Genomic DNA, 22,330 nt, shown 5'->3' on the forward strand with positions numbered 1-22,330 from the left:
TCAAAATCCTCTATGAAAATCACCAGTATTTCCCTCACTGTCCTCCTGCTTGCCAAAGGCCAACAGTCCAGAAATGCAGTTACTTGGACCTGATCCTGAGTTTTTTTCAGGCCTGGAGCTTCCTAAGATCACCAGGTAGGTCCTGCCTCTGGCCAGACCCAGACCCCAGGCTGTAGGGGACAGGAGAATGTAGTTCAAAAAGTACAGAAGCCAGGAGCTATGAGATAAGGTCACTCTAAGGCCTGAAAACCAGGCCATTTCACCCTCATGGAATAAGAACCTGTGTTAGGATCACAGAATCATGAACGTCGGAAGTGGAAGGAACCCAGGTTCAGCTCCCTGTGGATCTGGAGTCTGAAGATCCAATTTCAAGTCTGATTTCTGCCTCTCACCAGTGGGTGACTTTGGCTGCATCCCCAGCCTCTCTGAGCCTCTTTGTCTCCACCTACAAAGTGAGGATGTGGTGCCCCCTTGAAGGCCCACTGTGAGCATAGGGCAAGTGCAAGTGTGGGTCAGCCAGAACCCCTGGCAGGGCCCAGAAGTGTCAGAGGGGTCTGGAGACAGAGAACCAGTGAAGGGGGGGATGCCCCAAAGCAAAGGGAAGGAGACTTGGTGGGAACATTTGGGGGACTTGGGTTGAATGGAGAGAGGGATACAGAGAGAAAGGTATGGTTGTATTTTAGCTTCAAGCAGCAGAAGAACTGCTTACTGGGATGACCATTTTAAAAATTTGTCCGCGTAAGTCTTGGACAAAGCTCTGGAATTATCAGTTCCTGAAGCCATGAAAGCCCAATGTGAGTAGCTGAGTCAGGTCCTTCCGTCAGTGCGTTGTGCAATTCCTTGTCAGAGAGGAAGAGGAAGAAAGTTACAGCTCAGGAATTCATCTGCAGTGTCTTCCTAAGGACGCAGATGCATTTTTAAATTAGCTTTTAGGCAAATAACCATAAGGGATAAAGCAATGAGGGGAAATGAACCTTATGAAATTGGCAGTGGCTCTCCGGCAGTGCAGCCCGCGGGACCTCAGCGTCTCTGGGAGTGCTGGGATGAGCCGCAGTATTTTCCACTCGCTGCCAGTGACCGCCCCAGGCAATGCCAGGAGCTAGAATAGCACTGCAGGAAACACCAGGAGAGTCACTCTTTCACAAGCCAGAGAAAGACTGGAACATCATATTTTGCAGTCTGGAGATTTTTTAAGTAGAATTTCATCTTAGCTTTCCCATACAGAGGAGTACTCACTCTTTCTTTTAAAGTTTTTGTAAAGAGAAACCAGACAATCTTCTCTCTGCAGTATCACATCCTTATAGTTAAATAGTTGTTGTGTTTGTTTGTATTGACTTCCTTTGGCTGTTGTCTATTAAAAACAGAGTGCAGATAAAAGATCATTCTTGGAGCCAAAATTTACTGGTTGCATGACCCACGTAAGTTTTCACAGGACTTTCTGAACCTCAGTTTTCTCATCTGTAAAATTAGAGCACTGGCTTGTTTTATAGTGTTGGAGACCCGTAAGAAATTTGTAAACACAAATGAGATAGACTTGTGTGCACAAGAATAATTAGACCACCCGAGTAACAGACGGCAGATGCCCAATGCCAAAGACTCACCCTGACTACAGGCAGTGAGAAGATGCAGACCAAGAATGGGTGCCTGGGTGGAGCTTCGTGGAACAGGCAAAACTTGTACTGGTTGGAGAGCAGTTTGGATAGAGAATGATGCCAAATTAGCTTTGGCAAAGAAGGTGCATGAGCAGGATCTCTGAACCTGAGCTCACAAAGTTTAGGTGAATATCTACCTCTTGGTGAGAACCTGGGTGACACAGTGGCCTCTGCATCCTGAAGGGACTTATGTGAGAGCATTCATGAAAATAAATACAGTAACAATTCTTCAGAGAATTGTGCATGTTACATGACACGATATTTGTGAAGCAAATGGCACATGACAGAAACCCAATACACAGATGCTTCTCTCCTCTTACCAGATTGTAAGATGAGGCTGCCCTGATTCCTTTCTTTTTCCCTGTTCTTAATGCGAGAGAGATTAGCAAACACTGCTCTAAGTTGAGGCAAGAGGCAGGGAGATGGATCCCAGCAGTGGTTGTCTCATCTCCCCAGAGCAGGGACACTGTTCCCGGCCATAGGGCAGCAGTTTGAAAATTGGGGACCTGATATTTCCAGGTCTCTTTCCGGCATCTGGTCCAGGTATCTCTTGGAGACATTTCCACATCACCACTGCAAGTGGCTGTGGAGCTGCGAAGACACTTTCTGGGTGCCTTCTGAAGCAGCATTTTGGACATGGTTTCTCTGTGCTGGAGAGCCTTCATTTCAGACCGTGCAGAGGTGAAACAGGAAGGTGCTGGGTGGCTTCTGAGACATGTTCCCACAAGGAACTGCCCTGGGCCTAACAGCAGCTCCAAATCTGTGAGTCTATTCCATTCTCAGATTGACTTCACCAGACCCTGAATAAACCGCTTTGTCCACCCTCCTCCCTCTTTTCTCCTCCTCTTTTCCTTGCTCTATCACCACCCCTCTACTCGTTCTTATCCTTCCCTTTCTTCCTTCTCTACCTTTCTTTCATTTAGCCTCCACTCCACTTAGATGCTCTTCACCTCAGTGTCTCTCCCTTCCCTTCTACCTCTATCTTCGTCTCTTTCTCTAGTCTTCTCTCTACTTCTCTTTCCCTCTTCCCTCTGTCCCCAGTGGAATGGTTCAATGCAACTCAGCAGATACTTAGATAGCACACAGTACATGCCAGTCACTGTGTAAGTGCTGTAGAGAAGATAACAAATGAGATGTGACCTTGGCCCTCAGAGAACTTACCATGACTTTTCATGTTTCCTGCCTTTGAATCTTCCTCTGTCTCTCCATGTGTTTCTGTCCCTCCCTCTCTTTCCCTCTCTACCTTCCCTCCTTCTCTCCTCTACCCCATTCTCTGTCTTATCTTTCTTTTCTCTCTCCCTCCTTTTCTTCTTGTCTCCTTCTATTTTTCTTTCTACTTCTTTTTTGTCCTTCTCTGTCTTTCTTCTGAAATGATGTCACCAGAGTCCCATAATAAAACTAATCTTATAGGTTACAAGGTTGCATTATGCTAATCACATTGCTACAAATGAATATAATGCAAGCAAATGAATTTGCTACAAATGAATATAATGCAAGCAAAAAGTGTTTAAATGAATAAATTACAAAATAATGCAGCACAGGGTCTGTTTGATCGCTTATTTATAATCAGTATAAAATCTGTGGCAGTATAAAGCATTTCTTCTTTGATTATATGTGTGATTTCTATTGTTTTGTACATTGACAATGTTTTCAAATGAAGTGATCTCCCATCACTTCTCCCTTCTTCTCATGGGCTGGTGGCAGGCAGGGCAGCGTATTGTCCTCTCTTCACTGCTGAGGCTCAGGAGGGTCAGAGGCCTGGCAAGTGGCTTGTTCCACCCACACAGCCTTCATTTCTGGCCCATCTGAACATCTAAGGTCCCAGCGCAGAAAAAAATTGAAAATAATCTTGAAATCACTGTGTGGTCAGCAAGAGCCTGGGGCAGAAGCTCATTTCCATCAATCTCTTTTGCTAACTCAAACAGCCAGGGCTGTACTCACAGGGGCATTCTTGGCTCTGAAGCCTGGCAGAGGAGGCTGCAGAAAGAGGAGGGACTCAGGTGGGCAGGTGCCTTCTCCTCTCACAGTCTTTCCTTCTCTCCAACTTTCAGAGCCCTGACAGGGCCCTGGCCTGTGCTGGCCCCAAGCTTCCTGAGGGTAAAGATGAAGGCGACCCAGGCCAAAGGCACCTCTGCAGGGTCAGACCCCTCTCCAGGTGGTCTCCAGCAGCAAGTCCCAGCCACCAGTGAATCCTCCTGACAATGCGCTCCTCGACAGGTGCACATTTTAATGAGCCTGCTGAGATTCGTGGCTGACACCAGCGCAGAAAGAAAGAATGATTAAAAGCCTTTGTTCGCAGGCACAGGGAGAAACTATGCCCCTGGACAGAGAGATAGCTGGTTCATCTAGGCCATAATCCTGTCATAGGCTCCTCGGGGGTGGCAGGTGATTGGCAGATGCTGGGGAGAAAGCAGTGGGGAACTGCAGAGAGGGGCCATCCAGGCAGCCCTGAGCTCTACAGAAGGCCCTGCTGTGCTCTCAGCACCCGTGCCTCCCCATTTAGGGAGGGTCTGCAAGCTACTCTGAAAGCTCAGCTTGACCTCCAGATTTTATTGGATAAGCCCGTCTGCCTCCACCACCTCTCATAATAAGAGCTGAGGTGGATGGAAAATTTTCAGTCTCAGCAGTGACATTTGAGACATCAAAATCCCCTACTCCAATGACTCTTGAGGGGCAGAAATTACTTCCAAACATTTTTGCCTGGTATATAGGTTATATGTGTTCAGAGTAGGTGGAAAAAAATTATTCCAATCCTTTATATGATACACCTTACAACTTCATGTACATGAACTTTGTACTAATCAGTTAATTTGCGAGTTAAAAGTCAACAGTAAATTAATGAAAAGTTGTTATTGCTTCAACTTTGTATGTAGCAAGCTGTTTCTGCCCTGGTGAAATAATGTAACAGGTACACAAAGCAGAACGTTTGAGAGAAACCTGAAGTACGAGGTGAGGTAGGTGGCCAGTGTGGAGCAGCCAGGCCAGGGCAAAAGAGCCCTGCACTGTGCCAGTCTACAAGCCCATCCTCAATCACTGAACAGACATGAAGCCTCCCTGAACATCTGCTTCCTTGCTGAGAAAATGGGGCAGATGCAGTAAATGACTTCTAGGGACTTTTCCAGGTCACAGTAACCACAGTGTCTGCTTCGCTTTTCCTGGCTCCCTGTACTATGAAATCCAACCTGAAGCCACTCCAGGAATCTAGGCTTTGCCAGATGGCCTTCCCACCACATTCCTCTGGATCTCTCCCATCCAGGATCTGCCAGGTGGCCTTCCCACCACTTTCCTCCATGTCTACCCCATCCAGGATCTGCCAGGCAGCTTTCCCACGACCTTCCTCCCGGTCTTCTCAACAGGTTGTGTACTTAACTAGGCTCTATCTTTGAGAAACCTATTAAAAATTTCTAAGCTGCTGATGGCCCCGTCATGATTTCTACAATTTTTACTGGATTACGTCACTTTAAATATTCTTATTATTTTAAGGTAGTCTTAGAATAGAGGGAAGATAAATGCAGGAAATTGGTTTCACAATTTGGAAGTGATAAAGGGAGTTTTCTGCTATTTTGTTTGTTTTGTTTTTAAATAAGATCTACCTAAGGTTTTTTAAAAGCTTGTGGTAATGAACAAGTACACAGAGAGAATATGTCTATATATATATGAATGAAAAACTATCACCAAGAAGAAAAATATTAGAGAAATTGGGAAGGGATGGAATCTAAACCCTATGGGTAGGGTTGGCCATCTGTAGTGTGGTTAGATATGGTTTCTGAAGTCTGATTTTGTGCCTCCAAATTTTAACTGAAGTGTTTAATGGCTGTGCAATCTGGGAGAAATTATTTCAACTTTGTGTGATTCATGTTTCTTTCTTTTTTTATATATATTATAGTTTAAGTTCTAGGGTACATATGCACAACGTGCAGGTTTGTTACATATATATACATGTGCCGTGTTGGTTTGCTGCACCCATTAACTCACAATTTACATTAGGTATTTCTCCTAATGCTATCCTTCCCCAATCCCCCGACCTCACAGCAGGCCCTGGTGTATGACGTTCCTCGCCCTGTGTCCAAGTGTTCTCATCGTTCGATTCCCACCTATGAGTGAGAACATGCGGTGTTTGGTTTCCTGTCCTTGTGATAGTTTGCTCAGAATGATGGTTTCTAGCTTCATCCCTGTTGCTACAAAGGGCATGAAATCATACTTTTTAATGGCTGCATAGTATTCCACGGTGTATATGTGCCACATTTTCTTAATCCAGTCTATCACTGATGGACATTTGGGTTGTTTACGAGTCTTTGCTATTGTGAATAGTGCTGCAAACAACATACTTGTGCATGTGTCTTTATAAATGATTTATAATTGTTTGGGTATATAACCAATAATGGGATTGCTGGGTCAAATGGTATTTCTAGATCTAGATCCCTGAGGAATCGCCACACTGTCTTCCACAATGGTTGAACTAGTTTGCATTCCCACCAACAGTGTAAAAGCATTCCTATTTCTCCACCTCTTTTCCAGCACCTGTTGTTTCCTGACTTTTTAATGATCACCACTCTAAATGGTGTGAGATGGTATCTCATTGTGGTTTTGATTTGCATTTCTCTGATGGCCGGTGATGATGAGCATTTTTTCATGTGTCTGTTGGCTGCATAAATGTCTTCTTTTGAAAAGTGTCTGTTCATATCCTTTGCCCACTTTTTGATGGGGTTGTTTGATTTTTTCTTGTACATTTGTTTAAGTTCTTTGTAGATTCTGGATATTAGCCCCTTGTCAGATGGGTAGATTGCAAAAATTTTCTCCCATTCTGTAAGTTGCCTGTTCACTCTGATGGTAGTTTCTTCTGCTGTGCAGAAGCTCTTTAGTTTAATTAGATCCCATTTATCTATTTTGGCTTTGTTGCCATTGCTTTTGGTGTTTTATTCATGAAGTCCTTGCCCATGCCGATGTCCTGAATGGTATTGCCTGGGTTTTCTTCTAGGGTTTTTATGGTTTTAGGTCTAAAATTTAAGTCTTTAATCCATCTTGAATTAATTTTTGTATAAGATGTAAGGAAGGGATCCAATTTCAGCTTTCTACATGTGGCTAGCCAGATTTCCCAACACCATTTTTAAAATAGGGAATGCTTTCCCAATTTTTTGTTTTCTCAGGTTTGTCAAAGATCAGATGGTTGTAGATGTGTGGTGTTATTTCTGAGGCCTCTATTCTGTTCCATTGGTTTATATTTCTGTTTTGATAAGCATATCATGCTGTTTTTGTTACTGTAGCCTTGTAGTATAGTTTGAAGTCAGGTAGCATCATGCCTCCGGCTTTGTTCTTTTTGCTTAGGATTGTCTTGGCTATGCAGGCTCTTTTTTAGTTCCATATGAACTTTAAAGTAGTTTTTTCCAATTCTGTGAAGAAAGTCATTGGTAGCTTGAGGGGGATGGCATTGAATCTATAAATTACCTTGGGGAGTATGGCCATTTTCATGATATTGGTTCTTCCTATCCATGAGCATGGAATGTTCTTCCATTTGTTTGTGTCCTCATTTATTTCATTGAGCAGTGGTTTGTTGTTCTCCTTGAAGAGGTCCTTCACAACCCTTGTAAGTTGTATTCCTAGGTATTTTATTCTCTTAGTAACAGACTCTCCTCTCCTGCCAGGATCCTGCCCACTGAAGAAATTGTGACATACCACTGAATGCAAAACCTATATAATATGACTCTTCCCTTTGTCCTGGACTCTGCCAAGAGAGGGGCTTATAACATATTCCTGAGCCCAGCATGTAGGGAATGTGACTATACACTATATATTTTTTAGCACTGTATACAGTGGGTATAATGACATTATCTGTGACTGTGCTCTGGTGATATGACTCTTCTGACTGGGTCCTGCCTACAAAGGACATTATAATGTATCTTTGGCTCAGCAGATGATGATGACTCTTCTGTCTTGTCTCTGTCGAAAGGTAAAATTGTGACATATACCTGGATGCAGCTCGTAATCACAATAATAACTCTTGTACCTAGATCCACCCAGAGGAGATATTTCAACACTCATAGAAAGTCTTATGGCCATGAGCAAAGTCCTAGATCTCCCACCTGTAAGAATTCGCAGTGCTACTCAGGCATATCAAGTAAAGCCTGAGTGGTGCAAAGAGTGTCATAACAGGCACCAGCAACCAGACACTATTGTGACTCTTGGATGCACACTCAGCTGACATGATTGTCATTCTGATACATGAACAGAGCCTACAAATGAGGTACTATACTCACACTCATAAGCAGTCTAAGCTTGAAATTGTTACTTTCATACAAGAATCTGATCCACAGGTGGTTTGGTGATGTCTGAACCATGATTCAGCAGACCTGTGGTGCTTTGAGTCCCCTACTGGAACACAATCTTCAAGTAGGATTGGGGCTCTTATGCATGGATCTTGCCCATTGTTGAGATTGTGACTCTTGTACTTCTACCCAACTCATAGGAGGTGTGGACACTCATACCTGATGCCAGGACTTGTGCAGGACTGTGAAACTTATTCCTCAACATATTCAAGTGTGTGATTGAGAAGTATGACTTTGCCCAACATCTGAGTGTTTTGACTCTCATTTCTAGGCCCAGAGCACAGTTGAAATTGTGACATATCTGCACCAAGTCCCTAAGCAGGCCCATATACACACTCGTTGGCAATGTGACAAAGGGCACTTTTACATATCACTGGGGTCAGCACCCAGCTGATGTAAAATCTTGACCTGAACCCTGCTTATAAAAAGCATTGTGGCTTTTTTCTAGGTCCATCATGTAAGTGATATCACTTCCTTTACTGCCTTGGCCCTGCAATTATGGTGCACTGTGACACATAACTGGGTACTGCACACAGGTGATGTGACTCTCTTTTGGATGGGGTTCTGCCAATAGGAAGCTTTGTAACGTATCACTTGGTTCAGCACATAGGTGATGTTTCTTCTCTCTTGCCTAGGTCCTAACCACCAGAGAGATTGTGACACGCTGCTGAACCCAGCACCAAGGTGAGGTCACTCTCCTGCCTTGGACCTGCTCATAGGGGCCATTGTGAAATATATCCAGGCCAATTGCCTAGATGAAGTTTCTCTCCTCTTCTGCCAAGCCTTGCCCACAGTGGGGATTTAGATGTGTCAAGGAAACCAGCATTCAGGTGATGTGACCCTTCTTGCAGTCCTGGCCACAAGGAGGATTGTGACATTTCACTGGACTAGCACCCACTCAGGTAATGTGACTTTCCTTTCTTCTCCCTGCTAACAGGTGATATGATGCCATATACCTGAGACCAGATCAAAGGCCTAATAATGACTCTTGTACCTGGACCTAGGACATGTGCAGGATGGTGACTCTCATCCCTGAAATTTGCCCCAGGTGTTATTGTGACATATACCTTTGGCCAGCTCCTGAGTGATTTAATAATCTTACCAAACTATAGCCCACAGATGACATTTTCATCAAGACTTTTTGTGATTTGACTCTTGTGTCTTAATAGTGTCCTCAGAAGGGATAGTAACATATCTCTGGACCCATCCTCTAGGTTATGTGACTCTCCTCTCCTGCCTGAACCCTGCTTCCAGGGTAGCATTTCTACACACTGCATCCAAATGACATGACTCTCTTGCCTGGGCCCTTTCAGCAGGAGGCATTGTGACATATCTCTAGGCCCATGATATTGGTGGTATGACTCTCCTCCCCCGCCTGGACACTCTCCACATGGGGTATTATGCCATAGTGCTGGGTCTAGCATCCAAGTTTTATGACTTTTCTGTTAAAGCCTTGCCTACACAGAGAATATTGGAATATTTCTGGCTTAGGATTTAGGTGATGTGGTTGTCCTGCCTGTTTAATAACCACAAAGCTGACAGTAAGTACTTTCACCATCACATATGGATGAAGTCAACTTTCATACATAAAAACAGGATGGATGAAGGCAACTGTCATACATGAAAACAGGACATGTATGGTATTGTAAATATAATCCCAATAATTTTATTCCATCGTCACTGTGGTATAAATCTTTGCCAAGCACCAGTGTGATTTCACTACTCAGACTGGTTTCAGTCTACCTATGGGATTTTGATATCTACCTGGGCCAACACTGAAGTAATGTGACTCTTCTGTTGGGGCTCTGCTCTCAGTAATAATTGTGACATCACTGGATCCAAGCACACAGACGGTGGTACACTCTTGCCTGCGCCATGCCCACGGATATCATTGTGAAATATCACTGGGTCCATTACTTAAAAGGCATAACTCCTCTCTGGAATGGGCCCTGCACAAAGTGCAAAATAGTGACATATTCCTAGGCCAGGCACAGAGGTGATGATACTCTTTTGCCAGCACTATGCCCAAAAGAGGGCATTTTGACATATCACAGGGCCTATCATGTAGTTGATATGGCTCTTCTGCTTGGGACCTGCCCACTTGAATAGTGACCCATTGCTAGGCCAGGCACCAATGTGATGGTACTCTTTTGCCAGGGCCTTCCTTTAAGAAATGCTTTGTGACATATCTCTGGGTCTATCCCTTAGGTGATGTGACTTCCTGTTTGGCCCTGCCCACATGGAGAATTGTGACATAAAGGTGGAACTTGCACCTAGGTGATGTAATTCTCTTGTCTGGGTCCTTTTCTAAGGAGTATTTGTGAATATCTCAGGACCCAGGACAAGGTGATGTGGCTCTTCAGTCTGGTGTCTGCCCACATATAACTAAAGAAGGACCTAAGTGATATGACTCTCTTTTTCTGTCTGAGCCTGGCCTACTGGTGACATTGGGCCATATCTCTGAGCCTGTGACCTAAGTAATGTGACTTTCTTTTTCTGTCTGCTCCTTTATGATAGGAAGATTATGACATATTGCTGAGCCCGGCACTTAGGTAATGTGACTTTCGTGTTGTTGCTGAACAATGCCCACGAACAGGACTTTTGCTGTATTTCAGGGACCAGCACTTTAATGATGAGAGTCTCCTGCCTGTACCAGAGCCAGGGAAGGTATTTTGACATATCTTTGGCCCATTCTGTAGGTGTTTTTTCTCTCATCACTTTGCTGGGTTTCTTCCACGTGTGGTTGTATCATATTGCTGGCTCCAGCCCTCAGTTGATGTGACCCTCTTTCCTAGGCCTTGCCTAGAGAGGGCATTGTGACATATTGCTTGGCACAGCACCTAAGTGATGTTAACCTTCTGCCTAGTTGTTTGCCACAAATGGTATTATGACATATACCTTGCTTCATTTCAAAGGCATGACGATCAAGCTCATATTGGGATTCAGCCAATAGGAATATTTTCTTCTCACCACTAGGTTTAGGTCAACAGGTAAGGTCCTTCGTTGCATATTTGTACAAAGCTCACAGAAGTTGATAACACTAACTCATATTATAAAACTTCTTGGATAGAACATAGAGTTTCATAACAGAACCCAGCAAAAAGTGAAGATTGTGACTCTGGACAACACATTCGGGTGGAAGTAAAAGTTGTTACCATCCTACATTTACAAAGCCCATTGTGGAGGTCCTGAGTCTAACAAGTGAATACAGCTCAGAGTTGGAATTATGACTTTCATAAGTGAATCTGGCCACAGGAGGGATGGTGACTCACTTCTGGATTCAGCTTACAGGCATAATAGTGGTCTCATCCCTGAAGGCAGCCTATACAACAGGTGTTGACTGTCATACCTGAGTTTAGGGCAATATGTAACATCGAAAGTTTATATAAACAGGCCACAGAAAGGTTTACAACACTCATGCATGTTGCATAAAGTTCTCAGATGTTGTAGGGAGTGTCATACAATGGCCAGCACACATATGAGATTGTGACTCTCATATACACAAGTAGCTAACAGTTAATGGTGTCACTCTGAAAGAAGAGAAGATTGTATCATATCCCTTGGCCTAGTACCCCAGTATTGAGATCTTTGGTTTAAATTCCTTTCCATAAGGGCATTAATGCATATCACTGGGTCAGAATCATGAGATTGTGACTCTCCTGCCTGGGCCCTGCAAACGGGATTTTTTCACATGTCTCTGGGCCTATTGGCTAGGTGATGTGTCTCTCCTGTCAGTGTCCTTTCCACAGTGGACACTGTGACACATCACTAGGTATAACGTCTAGGTAATGTGATTCTCCTCTCCTGGCATCCTGCCCACTGAAGAAACTGGGACATACCGCTGAATGAAAAACCTAGGTGACATGACTCTCCTCTTTGTCCTGGCCTCTGCCAAGAGTGGGAATTATTACACATTGCTGAGCCTAGCACCCAGGTGGTGTGATTCTCTTTTTTTTCTTTAAACCTGTCTACACTGGGCATGATGACATATTACTTGAGTCTATACCCGAGTGATGTGGATCTTCTGCCTGACTTCTGCTCACATGTTAGATTAAGACATATAACTGGGGAAGCACCTAGGTGATATGACTTTCCTTTTCTTCCTGGGCTCTGACTACTAGAGACACTGGGATATATCACTGAGCACATGACCTAGGTGAAGTGACTCTCTTCTTCTTCCTGGTCTTTACGATGGAGGATTATGACATATTGCTGAGCCCAGCACTCAGGTTATTTTACTCTCCTTTTTTTTCTCAAACCATGCCAACAAAGAGAAATTTTGACTTATTGCAGGGTCCAGAACCCAGATAATGTTACTCTTTTTCCCCTGGTCCTGAATATAGAGTAAATTATGTTATATTGCTGTGACCAGCACCTGATAACATGACTCTTCTGCCTATGCCAGAGCCACAGAAAGTATTTTAACATACCCTGGGCCCATTTTGTAGGTGTTTTGACTCTCATCCCCTGGATATTTTTTTTCCCACGTGTGTCATAGTGTCATATTGCTGAGTCCAGCACCCAGTTAATGGGACTCTAATTCTTATACCCTGCCTAGAGAAGGCATTGTGACATGTTGTTTGGTCTAGCACCTAAGTGATGTTATTCTCCTGCCTAGTTTTTTGTGCAAATGGGACTCTGACACAAACATTACTCCAATTCACAGGCATGATGGTCAAACTTATGTTGAGATTCAGCCAATAGGAGATATTTTGCCTTTCATTGCTAGGCTTAGGGCAATAGGTAAGGTCCTGGGATGCATATTTTTACCAAGCTCACAGAAGCTTACAACACTAACTCATAATGTACAAACTCCTTGCATGGTAGAGAAAATTTCATGACAGGCACCAGCAAAAAGTTCAGATTAGGACTCTTGATTTGATTTCACCCAGGTGAAAGCAAATGTTGTCACCATCCAACATGTCCACAGCCCACTGTTAAGGTCCTGAGTCTAATAAGTGAATATAGTACAAAGTTGGAATTGTGACCTTCATATGTGGATCTGGCCACAGGTGGGATGGTGACTCATTTCTGGATCCAGCTCACAGGCATAATAATGGGTCTCCTCCCTGAACACAGCCTACAGAAGAGATGTTGACTATTATACCTGGGTTTAGGGCAATATGTAAGATCATAAATCCATACGAGTATGTAGGCCTTAGAGTGGTTTACAACTCTCATGCATCATGTACAAAACCTTCAAATGTTGTAGAGTGTCATACAATGGCCCAGGAAACATGTGAGATTGTAACTCTTATATACACGCCCAGTTCACTGTTAATGGTGTCACCAAAAAAGACTAGGATAGTTGGCATATTACTAGGCCTAGTACCCTGGTGTTGAGACTTTTTGGCTTAAATTTCTTTCCATGGCTGCATTGTGACATGTTGCTGGGTTAGAATCGTAATAATGTGAGTCTTCTGCCTGGACCCTGCCAACAGGGGATATTATCACATATCTCTGGACCTGTAAGCTAGGTGATTTGTCTCTCCTGCCTGTGCCCTGCTCCCAGGGGACATTGTGAAATATCATTTGACTTAACATCTAGTTAATGTGACTCCCCTCTCCTGCCTGGGTCCTGCTCAGCAAACAAATTGTGGCCTACCACTGATTGCAAAACCTAGGTGATGTGACTCTCCTTCATATTCTAGACTCTGCCAAGAGACAGAATTATTACAAATTGCAGAGTCTAGCACCAAGTTGGAGTGACTCTCCTCTTTTACTTCCACCCTGTCTGTAGTGGGCTTGGTGACATACTATTTGAGGCTGTACTCAGGTGATGTGACTCTCCTGCCTTGTCCCTGCTTACAGATAAAATTGTGACATATACCTGGCTTAAGCACACATGCACAATAATAACTCACATGCCAGGACCCAGCCAGTAGAGATATGTTGAGTCTCATAGTCAGTCTCACGACCATGGGTAAAGTCCTGGGTTTTTCACTTATATAAAATTCAGGAAGGATTATAACACTTAGGTATATCACATAAAGCCTTAATGGTATAAAGAGTGTCATAACAGAGATCAGCAAACAGGTGAGAATGTGATTCTTTTATGTACACCAAGCTGATATGATTGCCATTCTCACACATGAACAGGGTCTAGGAATTTGGTACTAAATCTCACACATAAAAAGCAGTCAAAGGTTGAAATAATTACTCTCATACATGGATCTGATTCACAGGTGGTTTGGTAACATTGAACCATGATTCAGCACACCTGTGGTGCTGTGACTCCCTTAGTGGAACACAATTTTCAGGTGTGTCTGGGCATCTTATACATGGAACTTGCCCATTGTTGAGACTGTGACTCCTCTACTTTGACCCAACTCATAGAGAAAGTTGACTCACATACACAAAACCAGGACTTGTGTGGGATGTGAAACTTATTTCTGAACCTTTCTGAGAGTGTGATTGGGACAGGTAACTTTGCCAGTAGGTGAATAATTTGACTCTCTTTTCTAGACCCAGACCACAGATAAAATTGTGCCATATGTGGAACAAGCACCTAAGCAATATATAATGCCTTCCTTGGCTCTTTCTACAAAGGGCACTTTTATATATCACTGGGACTGTCACCCAGGTGATGTGAATTAACTGCCTGAAACCTGCCTACAAAGAGAATTGTGTCTTTTTTTTTTTTTTTTGGCATTTCTTTTCTTTTTTTTTTTTAATTAATTAATTTATTTATTTATTTTTTATTATACTAGGGTACATGTGCATACCATGCAGGTTTGTTACATATGTATACTTATGCCATGTTGGTGTGCTGCACCCATCAACTCGTCAGCACCCATCAATTCATCATTTATATCATGTATAACTCCCCAATGCAATCCCTCCCTCCTCCCCCCTCCCCCCTCCCCATGATAGGCCCCAGTGCGTGATGTTCCCCTTCCCGAGTCCAAGTGATCTCATTGTTCAGTTCCCACCTATGAGTGAGAACATGCGGTGTTTGGTTTTCTCTTCTTGTGATAGTTTGCTAAGAATGATGGTTTCCAGCTGCATCCATGTCCCTACAAAGGACGCAAACTCATCCTTTTTTATGGCTGCATAGTATTCCATGGTGTATATGTGCCACATTTTCTTAATCCAGTCTGTCACAGATGGACATTTGGGTTGATTCCAAGTCTTTGCTATTGTGAATAGTGCCGCAATAAACATATGTGTACATGTGTCTTTGTAGTAGACTAATTTATAATCCTTTGGGTATATACCCAGTAGTGGGATGGCTGGGTCATATGGTACATCTAGTTCTAGATCCTTGAGGAATTGCCATACTGTTTTCCATAATGGTTGAACTAGTTTACAATCCCACCAACAGTGTAAAAGTGTTCCTATTTCTCCACATCCTCTCCAACACCTGTTGTTTCCTGACTTCTTAATGATTGCCATTCTAACTGGTGTGAGATGGTATCTCATTGTGGTTTTGATTTGCATTTCTCTGATGGCCAGTGATGATGAGCATTTTTTCATGTGTCTGTTGGCTGTATGAATATCTTCTTTTGAGAAATGTCTGTTCATATCCTTTCCCCACTTTTTGATGGGGTTGTTTGTTTTTTTCTTGTATATTTGTTTGAGTTCTTTGTAGATTCTGGATATTAGCCCTTTGTCAGATGAGTAGGTTGCAAAAATTTTCTCCCATTCTGTAGGTTGCCTGTTCACTCTGATGGTAGTTTCTTTTGCTGTGCAAAAGCTCTTTAGTTTAATTAGATCCCATTTGTCAATTTTTGCTTTTGCTGCCGTTGCTTTTGGTGTTTTAGACATGAAGTCCTTGCCCATGCCTATGTCCTGAATGGTACTACCTAGATTTTCTTCTAGGGTTTTTATGGTATTAGGTCTAACATTTAAGTCTCTAATCCATCTTGAATTAATCTTCGTATAAGGGGTAAGGAAAGGATCCAGTTTCAGCTTTCTACTTATGGCTAGCCAATTTTCCCAGCACCATTTATTAAATAGGGAATCCTTTCCCCATTTCTTGTTTCTCTCAGGTTTGTCAAAGATCAGATGGCTGTAGAATGTGCGGTATTATTTCTGAGGACTCTGTTCTGTTCCATTGGTCTATATCTCTGTTTTGGTACCAGTACCATGCTGTTTTGGTTACTGTAGCCTTGTAGTATAGTTTGAAGTCAGGTAGCGTGACGCCTCCAGCTTTGTCCTTTTGACTTAGGATTGTCTTGGCAATGCGGGCTCTTTTTTGGTTCCATATGAACTTTAAAGCAGTTTTTTCCAATTCTGTGAAGAAACTCATTGGTAGCTTGATGGGGATGGCATTGAATCTATAAATAACCTTGGGCAGTAGGGCCATTTTCACGATATTGATTCTTCCTATCCATGAGCATGGTATGTTCTTCCATTTGTTTGTGTCCTCTTTTATTTCACTGAGCAGTGGTTTGTAGTTCTCCTTGAAGAGGTCCTTTACATCCCTTGTAAGCTGGATTCCTAGGTATTTTATTCTCTTTGAAGCAATTGTGAATGGAAGTTCATTCCTGATTTGGCTCTCTGCTTGTCTGTTACTGGTGTATAAGAATGCTTGTGATTTTTGCACATTAATTTTGTATCCTGAGACTTTGCTGAAGTTGCTTATCAGCTTAAGGAGATTTTGGGCTGAGACGATGGGGTTTTCTAAATATACAATCATGTCATCTGCAAACAGGGACAATTTGACTTCTTCTTTTCCTAACTGGATACCCTTGATTTCTTTCTCTTGCCTGATTGCCCTAGCCAGAACTTCCAAGACTATGTTGAATAGGAGTGGTGAGAGAGGGCATCCCTGTCTTGTGCCAGTTTTCAAAGGGAATTTTTCCAGTTTTTGCCCATTCAGTATGATATTAGCTGTGGGTTTGTCATAAATAGCTCTTATTATTTTGAGGTACGTTCCATCAATACCGAATTTATTGAGCGTTTTTAGCATGAAGGGCTGTTGAATTTTGTCAAAAGCCTTTTCTGAATCTATTGAGACAATCATGTGGTTCTTGTCTTTGGTTCTGTTTATATGCTGGATTACGTTTATTGATTTGCGAATGTTGAACCAGCCTTGCATCCCAGGGATGAAGCCCACTTGATCATGGTGGATAAGCTTTTTGATGTGCTGCTGAATCCGGTTTGCCAGTATTTTATTGAGAATTTTTGCATCAATGTTCATCAGGGATATTGGTCTAAAATTCTCTTTTTTTGTTGTGTCTCTGCCAGGCTTTGGTATCAGGATGATGTTGGCCTCATAAAATGAGTTAGGGAGGATTCCCTCTTTTTCTATTGATTGGAATAGTTTCAGAAGGAATGGTACCAGCTCCTCCTTGTACCTCTGATAGAATTCAGCTGTGAATCCATCTGGTCCTGGACTTTTTTTGGTGGGTAGGCTATTAATTGTTGCCTCAATTTCAGAGCCTGCTATTGGTCTATTCAGGGATTCAACTTCTTCCTGGTTTAGCCTTGGAAGAGTGTAAGTGTCCAGGAAATTATCCATTTCTTCTAGATTTTCTAGTTGATTTGCGTAGAGGCGTTTATAGTATTCTCTGATGGTAGTTTGTATTTCTGTGGGGTCAGTGGTGATATCCCCTTTATCATTTTTTATTGCATCTATTTGATTCCTCTCTCTTTTCTTCTTTATTAGCCTTGCTAGCGGTCTGTCAATTTTGTTGATCTTTTCAAAAAACCAACTCCTGGATTCATTGATGTTTTGGAGGGTTTTTTGTGTCTCTATCTCCTTCAGTTCGGCTCTGATCTTAGTTATTTCTTGCCTTCTGCTAGCTTTTGAATGTGTTTGCTCTTGCCTCTCTAGTTCTTTTAATTGTGATGTTAGAGTGTCAATTTTAGATCTTTCCTGCTTTCTCTTGTGGGCATTTAGTGCTATAAATTTCCCTCTACACACTGCTTTAAATGTGTCCCAGAGATTCTGGTATGTTGTATCTTTGTTCTCATTGGTTTCAAAGAACATCTTTATTTCCGCTTTCATTTCGTTATGTACCCAGTAGTCATTCAGGAGCAGGTTGTTCAGTTTCCATGTAGTTGAGCGGTTTTGATTGAGTTTCTTAGTCCTGAGTTCTAGTTTGATTGCACTGTGGTCTGAGAGACAGTTTGTTATAATTTCTGTTCTTTTACATTTGCTGAGGAGTGCTTTACTTCCAATTATGTGGTCAATTTTGGAATAAGTGCGATGTGGTGCTGAGAAGAATGTATATTCTGTTGATTTGGGGTGGAGAGTTCTATAGATGTCTATTAGGTCCGCTTGGTGCAGAGATGAGTTCAATTCCTGGATATCCTTGTTAACTTTCTGTCTCGTTGATCTGTAATTGTGTCTTATATCTAGTTCTATTATGTAAGTGACATGACTCCTTTCTACTGCCTTGGCCCTGCATTGTGACACATAATTCAGCACTTCACCCAGGTGATGTGATTCTCCTTTACGGGTTCTGCCAAAAGGAAGCATTGAAACATATCACTTGGCTCAGCACCTAGGTGATGGTTCTTTGCTTTTGCCTGGACCCTGACCTTGGGTAGATTGTGACATATTGCTAGGCCCAGCACCAATGTGAGGTCACTCTCCAGCTGTGGTACTGCACGTAAGAGTCTTTTTGACATATATCTAGGCCAGTTGCCTAGGTGAAGTGAATCTCCTATCTTTCCAAAGTCTTGGCCACAGAGGGGGTTTTGAGATGTCACTGAAACCAGCATCTAGGTGATGTGACACTTCTGCTGGGGTCTTGCCCGCAAGGTGGATTGTGACATCTCACTGGACCCATACTCACATAGGTGATGTGACTTTCTTGCCTTCTCTCTGGCCATAGGTCATATTGTTCCATATACCTGAGACCCTAACAAAAGCCTAATAACAACTCATATGCCTGGAGCTGGAACATGTACAAGATGGTGACTCTTATTTTTAAATCTTTCCACAAGTGTAATTGTGACATATACTTTTGCTCAACTCCTGAGTGATTTAATAATTCTGCCTAGGTATAGCATACAAATCAGATTTTGACAAATACCTGGGCCAAGCACCTTGGTGATTTGACTGTGCTATCTTAACAATGTCCTCTGGGGCGATTGTAATATATTTCTGGATCCATCATCTAGGTTACATGACTCTCCTCTCCTGCCTGTACCCTTCTTTCTTTGGTAATTGTAGCCTTTCTAAACACTGAATCCAAAATATATGACCCTCTTCTCTGGGCCCTGGCAACAGAAGGCATTTTTACATATCTCTGGGCCCATCATTTAGGTAATATGGCTCTCCTCTCCTGCCTGGACACAATTCACAAGGGGCTTTATGCCATAGAGCTTGACCTAGCACCCAAGTTTTGTGAATTTTCTGTTAGGGCCCTGACTACAAAGAGAATACTGGAATATTTCTGGCTTCGGATTTATGTGATGTGGCTGTCCTGCCTGTTTAATACCCACAGAGTGGATGGTGACATATACCTAGGCACAGCTTACAGGCATGGTAATGACTCTCATATGTGGACCCAGCCAATACGAGAAATTTTGACTTGTGTAACTAGGTTTGGGGACTTGAGTGATGTCCAGGATTCCCTTCTGGTAAAAAGTCACAGAAGATTACAACACTCATACATATCTTATAACACCCTTGGGTTGTGCAAAGAATGTTATTACAAGGCCTAGCACACAGAGGAAATTGTGCATTTCTTATGCACACCCAGCTGTAAATAAGGACTTTTACCATCACAGTTGAATGAAGGTAACAGTCCTACATGAAAACAGGACATGTGTGATATTGTAAATGTAATGCCTAGAATTTTATTCCATTGTGACTGTGATATAAATCTTTGCCAAGTACCTGTGTGATTTCACTCTTCAGACTGGTTCCAGCATACCTGTGGGATTTTGATATCTACCGGGGCCAACTTTGAAGTGATGTGACTCTTCTGCCTGGGCCCTTCCCTCAGTAAGAATTGTGACATCTCTGGATCCTACACCTAGGTGACGTTACATTCTATCCTGCATGATGCCAACAGACATCATTGTGACATATCACTGTGTCCATCACTTAAAAGACATAACTCTCTAGACCAGCTCAGTTGGGGAGACCCTAACCCAGTGGTGCTAGAGGAATTAGAGACACACACACAGAAATATAGAGGTGTGGAGTGGGAAATCGGGTCTCACAGCCTTCAGAGCTGAGAGCCTTGAACAGAGATTTACCCACATATTTATTGACAGTAAGCCAGTGAAAAGCATTGTTTTTATAGATTATAGATTAACTAATTGACAGTAAGCCAGTGAAAAGCATTGTTTTTATAGATTATAGATTAACTAAAAGTATTTCTTATGGGAAATAAAGGGATGGGCCAAAATAAAGGGATGGGTCTGGCTAGTTATCTGTAGCAGGAGCATGTCCTTAAGGCACAGATCGCTCATGCTATTGTTTGTGGTTTAAAAACTGCCTTTAAGCAGTTTTCCACCCCGGGTGGGCCAGGTGTTCCTTGCCCTCATTCTGATAAACCCACAACCTTCCAGCGTGGGCGTCATAGCCATCATGAACGTGTCAGAGTGCTACAGAGATTTTGTTTATGGCCAGTTTGGGGGCCAGTTTATGGCCAGATTTTTGGGGGGAGGCCTGTTCCCAACATGTCCCCCTTCTTTGATTTGCAAAGTGATAACAACAAAGGCACTTCATCACGGTGTTCTTGCAGGAGTTGGGATCTGCATCTGCAGACTGTACAAAGACAAACAACACAGATTAACAGTGCAATCATTATTGAAATCACAGAGCTTCCAAGTGTTTTTATTCATTTCAATGGGTTATTAGCTGCTAATTTGTCAGCAGCTCCTTTAAGCACTCCAGTTCCTGGCTATAAGGTCAGGTGTGCCTGGGATGGTTTAAATATTTGTTTTTTAATTTTGTAATATCCGGAAACAAGTTTGTAGAGTGTCCTTCTAGATGCTTTTTTATTCTTTCCTAAATTTTGATCTTATTAAGAACTGTTAATAGTTTCCACAAATCCTTGTGTTTAGCCCCTACAAAGGGCCATATCATTTGAGGTTGAAGTGCCACTATTCTGCCATGGTTCCAGATCATAGGAACTCTTGCCGTACTTCTTATCATTTCTACCATCTGACCATTTTGTTCAGACCAGCCGAACATAGTGTGGCCGTGGCATGCAGACTGAGAGGTGTAATTCAAGCTAAATATCCCCTTAGGGGACCAATCAATAATGATTCCATAGGAATTGCTGTGCATCACCTCTGCCTGTTCTATAATGTAATCCTCCTCAACAAGTATGTTCATTATTTCTAACTGGGTCCAATCCTGTTTACAAATAGATTTTTGAGGGTGGTATGCCTCAATTACAGGAGCAGATTTATTATGGTAAATACTGAGACCAGAAAGCATGTGTAACTGTGTCATAGAGTGATTACATCCAGGCGTTATTGCCAACCAAGATTGACAAATACGCCCAATAAGTGTAATTGTTCTCTGTGCCAGCCCTTGTTTAAGGAATACACATGGCAATGGTGATCATCAATATCATAGCTACCATTAAATTACTCATTGTGACTGGCTGTCCCACTTTTCTCAGGTTTTTTCCTGCCGTCTGTGACAGCTTCTTGATCTGTCCCCAGGTGAGTGGCTGTATTTGATGGGTGTTGCTCGTGACAGTTGGGGTCCTCGTTGGTGTCAGTCTTGACATGGTTGTAATTGGGGGATCTTCAGGATCCTCCTGGAATCTTTTCCTCGGCATCTGGCTCATGATAAGGTTTTAGGTGTCTTGATGGCATCCAAATCAGCTGTCGATTTGGTCTTGGAGAAACACAAGCATAACCTCTACCCCAAGTTATTATTTGACCTATTTTCTGACTTTTTGTTATTGGATTGCATTAGTTACCAGGAAATCAGCCATTTGATTCCCTTTAGTTAAAGGTCCTGGAAGAGGTGTATGAGCCCTAATGTGAGTGATGTAAAAAGGATGCATTCTACTCCTAACTGCTGTTTATAATTGGGTAAATAAAGTCATAAGTTGTTATCTGTGTGAAATCATAACTGAGCATTTTCAATTAACTGTGTGGAATGAATCACTTATGAAGAATCAGAAATCACATTAATAGGCATATCGAAAGCAGTCAATACCTCAATTACAGCTACAAGCTCTGCTTTTTGAGCTGAAGTATAGGGTGTCTGGAAAACTTTACCTTTTGATCCAGAATAAAAGGCATTACAATTACTAGACCCATCTGTGAAACAATGAAAACACTCAGCAGGCTGCAGGTTGTTTATGACAGGAATTGTAAATGCAAACTGTTCACAGTCTTACTCAGCTAAGGGGATAGTAAAGAAACAGTCTTTTTAATGATTGCACCCATCAACTCGTCAGCACCCATCAATTCGTCATTTAT

General features: G+C 42.5%; 1 pseudogene; it reads left to right on the forward strand.

Annotated features, from left to right (window-relative positions):
* The first annotated feature begins 2,288 nt into the window (after positions 1 to 2,288).
* Positions 2,289 to 22,330, forward strand: part of LOC104666333 — a 29,285-nt pseudogene continuing 9,243 nt past the window's right edge.

Source organism: Rhinopithecus roxellana, chromosome 9, assembly GCF_007565055.1.
Source record: "Rhinopithecus roxellana isolate Shanxi Qingling chromosome 9, ASM756505v1, whole genome shotgun sequence".
NCBI lineage: Eukaryota > Metazoa > Chordata > Mammalia > Primates > Cercopithecidae > Rhinopithecus > Rhinopithecus roxellana.